The sequence below is a fragment of the Bos javanicus genome, chromosome 1 (genome assembly GCF_032452875.1).
Source record: "Bos javanicus breed banteng chromosome 1, ARS-OSU_banteng_1.0, whole genome shotgun sequence".
NCBI lineage: Eukaryota > Metazoa > Chordata > Mammalia > Artiodactyla > Bovidae > Bos > Bos javanicus.
In genome coordinates, this window is record NC_083868.1 from 140,951,289 (window position 1) to 140,958,827 (window position 7,539).

The window sequence follows — 7,539 nt, forward strand, 5'->3', positions numbered from 1 at the left end:
AGCATATTTACATGCAAGTGGTCAGTCTCTCCTGAGACCAAAGAGGACAGTCTACCCTTTTGTAGACTTTTCCCAAGTCTACCATATACTAAACTGTTGCAAACATGGCTTGGTTTTACCCTGGGGACTTTGAGAGAAGACCAGTGACCATTCCACAGAGGAGCTTCCTTGGCTGCCTGCCTTGGCAATCTTCCAGCCTGAGTCCCAAGTGCCGTTAGTTTATCTTGGTAGAATCTAAGAATCTTGAGGGCATCTCACCCAACAGTGACGTCAGATTAGGCCATGTGTGAGCTGCTCTTATAGAAACAGAAACGTTAGTCTACTAGTTTTCAGAGAATACATCTCACCCTCCATCCTAAAACAATGAAAGTTCTCTGGTTGAAAATAAATCCCAAGACAGACGCATCAATTTCTTTCAGTAGTTTTTCTGCCTGTTATAGATTGGAAGCTCCCAGGAGGCAGGACAGGGTTGTATTAACTCATGTAGTCAGAGGACAATTACAAACTCAATGGACACCTTTGGATGACAGCTGTGCTTCAGGGTAAATGGAACCCACTCAAAAAATATCTACTTATTGCTTTAAATTAAATTGCTCCTTGAAAGGAAAGCTATGATGAAACTAGACACTATATTATAAAACAGAGACATTACTTTGTCAACAAAAGTCCACATAGTCAAACCATGGTTTTTCCAGTAGTCATGTACAGATGTGAGAGTTGGACCATAAAGAAGGTTTGAGTGCAGAAAAATTGATGCTTTCAAACTGTGGTGTTGGAGAAGACTCTTGAGAGTCCCTTGGATGGCAAAGAGATCAAAACAGTCAATCCTAAAGGAAATCAACCCTGAATTTTCATTGGAAGGAATGATGCTGAAGCTGAAGCTCCAATACTTTGGCCACCCAATGCAAAGAGCCAACTCATTGGAAAACACCCTGATTCTGGGAAAGATTGAAGACAGGATGAGAAGGAGGTAGCAGAGGATGAGATGATTGGATACCATAGCCTACTCAATGGACATGAATTTAAGCAAACTTTGGGAGAAAGTGGAGGACAGAGGAGCCTGGTGTGCTGTGAAATCCATGGGGCTGCAAAGAGTCAGACATGACTTAGCAACTGAACAACAGCAACAATTGCTTTAAAACATCCAGAATGTGTTTCTTGTTGCATGATAAAATCACAAGATAGAGTGGTTGGTAACTAATCTTTACAATTTACTGCCATTAGGGGACTTGGCATTAAGGTTAGACTCTGACAACCTGCTTATTACCAACCTCCTGAAAAATGGTCTCAGACCGAATGGCCCTTCTCACTGGGGATGCTCAGTGTGGATGAGAATCCAAGCTCAGAATCCAAGCTCAGCTTCTGATTTCTTCTAATCAATTCTCACCAGTGAATGCTTAAATGTCTGAAACAGGGTATGAGTCATACATTTAATATGTTTCACCTTCAAGCTTTATTTCATAAATTATAAACACCTGCTTCCTGGTATCTGGTATTCAGTCTCTTCTATTCTATGGATTTACTAGTGACTTACAGCTCTATTTTTCCCCCTTGGGAAATAATTTAGAACACATTGACCCCCAAATTGTGCAGTTGGAAGGAATCAAAGAAAAACTTTGCCTTAATTTTAACACTGCTTTTAGTAATCTCTGAATGCAAAGAGCATACTACGACAGTCTTTGACTGCCAGGAAGAACAGAGCAGCTGGCTGTGTGTACAGCAAAGGCACAAAGCATCCAGAAAAAGGAGACGTCCTCCCTGGTTGGGGCTGTCTTGATGGGAACACACAGATGCCAGTCTCTCGGGTGCAAGTGGTAGCTCCTTTTGAGACTGATTCCAGGGGCACTTACAAGTGTACCTACCACTAGCTACCTGTAGGAACAGATTTCCACCCCGACATAATCTTTTGGGTGTGGATATTGAACTCTACCAGGCTCCTTCTAACCTGTAAATATACCATCTATATGATGGTAGGAGGGCTTCCAAGGTGGCTCAGTGGTAAAGAATCTGCCTGCAATGCAGGAAATGCGAGTTCCACCCCTGAGTTAGAAAGATCCCCTGGAGGTGGAAATGGCAACCACTCTAGTATTCTTGCCTGGAAAATTCCAGACAGGTGAGCTACAGTCCATGGGACCGCACATAGAGTCAGACATAACTGAGCATGTACATGCAGTTTTGGGGCGTTCTGTATTAATTTGTCTGCAAGTTTGGGGCCCTGCATTTAGAGTAAGACTTGGGAAGTTAATTCACAGCTCAAGAGAGACTTGAGAGAAACTTTCAAGGAAGAAATGAAGCCTTGGAACTTGGAAACATCTCCAGGTCATAAAAGTTGGACACCAGGGTTCACCTGACCCTGGAAGGGATGTGTTTACACTCCAAAAGGTTAGAATGAGAACCAAAGGCCCTTTCTCTCCCATCTTCAAGCAGCAAAGATTTTTCCCTCCCTCCTTTAGGAGAGAAGGGGAGGCAACTGCCTCTTTCTCCTGTATAGGAGGAGAGAAAATTCACTCATCACTTAGATACAGACTTAGAAATGTGTATGTGTAGGACATTTGGCCTGGCTCTCATCACAACACCCCAGGGATAAGAATTGAGGTGAGGTCATTTTTTGCTTTCAGAAATAATGATCATCTGTCACTAATCCAGAGAACCTTGTGTGGATTTTCAGGATAAAGTTAATAAAAATGAATATTAAAACCTAACAGCAATTCAAAAGGAAAAACAGCAAATTTTATTTCTCTTTGAGCTTCACTGGCTTGAAGGAAAAGAATGGGATATATAGAGAGAATTCTCACTTTATCAATTTTTGTTATCATTGCTGTTTTCTTTGCCAAATATATGGAGTTGAATATGAGTCTGTTAGATCAGAGATTCTTAGCCTTAGCACTGCTAACGGTTGTTGTTGTTCAGTCACTCAGTCATATCTAACTCTTTGCAACCCCATGGACTATAACACACCAGTCCAGGCCCTGTCCTCCATATGTTCTGTAATTTGCTCAAATTCATGTCCATTGAGTAGGTGATGCTATCTAACCATGTCATCCTCTGCTGCCCCTTTCTACTTTTGCCTTCAGTCTTTCCAAGCATCAGGGTCTTTTCCATTGAGTTGACTCTGAATCAGGTGGATGAAGCATTGGAGCTTCAGCTCCAGCATCAGTCTTTCCAATGATCTTCAGAACTGTTTTCCTTTAGGATTGACTGGCTTGATCTCTTTGCTGTCCCAGGTACTCTCAAGAGTCTTCTCCAACACCACAATTCAAAAGCACCAGTTCTTCATTGCCCAGCCAACTTTATGTTTCAGCTCTTACATCCATACATGACTACTGGAAAAACCATAGCTTTGACTAGATGGACCTTTGTTAGCAAGGTAACGTCTCTGCTTTTTAATATGCTATCTAGGTTGGTCATAACTTTTCTTCCAAGGAGCAAGCGTCTTTTAATTTCATGGCTGCAGTCACCATCTGCAGTGATTTTGCAGCCCAAAAAAAAGTTGCAAAGAGTCGATTGAGTGACTAGGCAATCAGCAAATTGGAGTATTTCTTTCTAGTCTGAAGAAGTCTTCCTAGACATTTCCATAAGTTACGCATGTAAATGGTAACCAAGTCTTTCAATCTACAGTGACGAAACTTCATCTACCAATACACCTGGGAACATTAGCACAGACATGTAGGTCGACCTGAAAGAGCACATGAGACAAGTGGCTGGCATGCAGATGCTTTTCTTGAGTTCAGCATTTGATAGAGAAGAAGGCATCAGATTCCTGAATGGAAAAGGAAGACCACTGTGATAGGAAAAGGAAATAGATGCCACCCACACCTAGATTAACTGAACACAAAATTTTGCAGAATGAGCACCCCTGGGTATCAAAACATTTAGAAAGCAGAATGCATAGCATTTAAGAATGCCCTAAAAACCAACCAGCTTTGGCATAGAAAATTAGATCAATTTATGATTCTTGTTTTAGAACATCGGGGAATGGTCAGAGAAGTCAGCTCAAGAGAGGGCATGTGAGTATGGAAGGGCCAGAAGCCTGGTTCCTTAGAAAGTGAGGTCAAAACCATCAAGAAGATGCTTAGAGAGGAATGAATACAAAAGCATCTCATATTTTCTTCAATTTGTTTCATTCGTAGACCGCAGATGTGCCTTAAATTGAGGTGCCTTTATCTAAATATGCCTTTATCTAAATACTCCTCTCCTCCACTGGATTCCAGGTGAATCCATGCAGAAAGAAAGCATTGTGTTTATTGTTCAGTCACTCAGTCGTGTCCAATTCTTTGTGACCCCAAGGACTGCAGCACCCCAGGCTTCCCTGTTCTTCAGTATCTCCAAGAGTTTGCTCAAACTCGTGTCCATTGAGTCAGTGATACCATCCACCATCTCATCCTCTGTTCATTAAGCTTTGTCTACTGTATCTGCACTGATTTTAGCTGTGTTTCAAGATTAAAGATGTGTTTCAGAAGAAGATCGTACCATCATGGATGGTGGCTCATCCCTGCCACTGTAGACAGCCTGAAAGATGCAGAGCTGGATATCATTATCCAAGGTTTCAAGGGTTCTCACCTCAAAGGTGTCAAAATCCCCAAGCAGAATATGGCCTGGGGAGGTGTGATGGTTTTCTAGGTTGCATAACAAGTTAACAATTTAGTGGCTTAAAACCATACCCATTCATTATCTCAGTTTCTGTTGTTTTTTCAAGGATTTCCAAGCACAACTTACCTGAGTTCCTTGCTCAGGGATCTCACAAAGCTGACATCAAGCTGTCAGCTGGGCTATGTTCTCATCTGGAAGCTAGACTGAGGAGGAATTCACTTTGAAGCTTCCACAGAATTCCTGATGGCTGTAGACTGAAGGCTGTCCACAGCTCCTACAGATGCTCACAGATTCCCACCAAGGAGCCTTTCTCCTAACCTGTGCACAACATGGCATATTGTTTCTCCAAAATGACCTGCAGGAGAGTGAGGGTCAGTCACTAGTCAAATAAAGTCTGATACAATGTAATCACAGGAGAGATAGCTTAACACCTTTACCATGTACTTTTTTCCCCAGCATTTCATGTAGTTTTTTTTTTATTAATTTTTTTATTGAAGGATAGTTGCTTTATAGAATTTTGCTGTTTTCTGTCAAACCTTAACATGAATCAACCATAGGAACCATGTACTTCTGGTGAAGAGCAAGTCATAGATCCTGACCAAACTCAACAGGAGCAGATTTCACAAAGGCATGAACCCCAGGAGACAGGGATCACAGGGGATCTCCTTAGGATCTGTCCACTGCAGGAGAGAATAAGATAGAGAAGACTCAGTGTTTCTCCCCTGCGTGGCTCCCCTGCAACTGTTCAAAGGGGAGGCTGTTACCATCACCTTGCAGCAATTCTGATTACTCACCATTGAAGGAAATGCTAAGGAGAAAAAAGTGAACTGCAGGATAGCCCTCTGCTTTTCTATGTAGCAAGTTACCCTGCATTAGTGCTCTCATGGCAGGGAATAGCATCTCATCACTCACCATGTTGTTGTTGTTGCTGAGTTGCTAACTCATGTCCAGCTCTTTGAGAACCCATGGACTGTAGCCGTGCCAGGCTCCTCTGTCATCCACTATCTCACTGAGGTTGCTCAAATTCTTGTCCATTGAGTTACTTGGTGATGCTTCCTAATCATCTCATCCCTTGTCACCCTCTTCTCCTCCTGCCTTCAGTATTTCCCAGTGTTAGAGTCTTTTCCAATGAGTAGTCTATTTGCATAGGGTGGCCAAAGTATTGGAGCTTTAGCTTCAGTACCAGTCCTTCCAATGAATATTCAGGGTTGATTTCCTTTAGGATTGACTAGTTTGATCTCCTTGCAGTCAAAGAGACTCTTAAGAGTCTTCTCTAGCACCACAGTTCAAAAGCATGAATTCTTTGGTGCTCAGCCTTCTTTATGGACCAACTCACATCTATACATGATTGCTGGAAAAACCATGACTTTGACCATACAGACCTATAGGGCTTTTCTGGTGACTCGGTGGTAAAGAATCTGTCTGCCAATTCAGGAGACACAGGTCAGGAAGATCCTCTGGAGAAGGAAATGACAGCCCATTCCAGTACTCTTGCCTGGGAAATACTATGGACAGAGGAACCTGGCTGGCTACAGTCCATGGGGTTGCAAAACAGTCAGACAAGACTGAATGACTAAACAACAACAAAACCATCACTTTGACTTACAGAATGATACTGGGATGAGGGGAATAAAGTCCAACCACTTCAGAGACTGTGAATTACAATGCTGCATTATAAATTTTGTTGCACTATAACTTTCAGTGTCAGGAAACCCAGGATCACACTGACTCCTCACTTTTCCATCCCTGAGCAGAACCCAAAGCCCTTAACTTAATATTTGTGCACGTCACATCCAGAACCTTCTACTCCAGACAATCTGAAGGTCAGTCCTTCCCTCGTCCACACTAATTTCTTTTGGATTCTCCTTGGAATTCTTTTCTGACCTCAGGAGAAGTAGCTTTGTTCCATCTCACCTATGTGCTTCCCAATTCTGTCCTCATCCACTGTTTGACTAACCACACAATGTCTCCTTCATCAGGTAAAGTGAATTAAGAGGTTAGATACTCAGCAAGCCAAATCATGCTGGGGCCAAAGGCTTAAAAATGAAGGAGAAAGAAGCCTTCCAAGCATAGAAGCAAATGTGAGTTACTTTCTAAACCTCTCTGCACAGTGACCTTTGTCAAGGAGGAAGTAGCCACGTTTCTCACTTCCTGGAAGCACTGGGTTCTAAGCTAATGTCATTTCCTCCTGACCCTCACTGCCCACCCCCATTCCACTCTGTCAAGAGAGTTATTTAACCTTATTGCACAAATTGGAATTGCTGCATCTCCCCACCCCCCATCCCCCGTTACTGTCTGTTCCTTAGCAAGCCCTTGAATGAGGATGTGTGTCTAGTTGGTGGCCCACTATAACTTCTGCTTTGTTTTCTTCTTATTCCCACTGTAGTCATTTGTTATTTGTTTTGCCTCCTCTTTGCATGTTACATTTTTGCACTTTTCTCCTTACTTTTTTTCTTTAAACAAATTATTAGATATTTCTTTAACTTGTATGTGTGTGTGTGTGTGTGTGTGTGTTCAGTTACTCAGTCATGTCTGACTCTTTATGACCCCATGGACTCGCCAGGCTCCTCTGTCCATGGAATGTTCCAGGCAAGAGTACTGGAGTGAGTTGCCCTTTTCTACTCCAGGGGATCTTCCTGATCCAGGAATTGAACCTGCATCTTCTGTATCTCCTGCAGGTAGAATATTTGCCACTGCACCAAGACATCATAAATTGTTTTTTTTTATTTCATTTTTTTCACTGAAGCATAGTTGATTTACAAGGTTGTGCCAATCTCTGCTGTACAGCAAAGTAACTCAGTTATACACATATATACATTCTTTTTTATCTTATTTTCCATTACAGTTTATCACAGGATATTGAATACAATTCCTTGGGCTATACAGTAGGACCTTGCTGTTTATCCATTTTATATATAATGGTTTACACCAGCTAATTCCTCTCTCCCA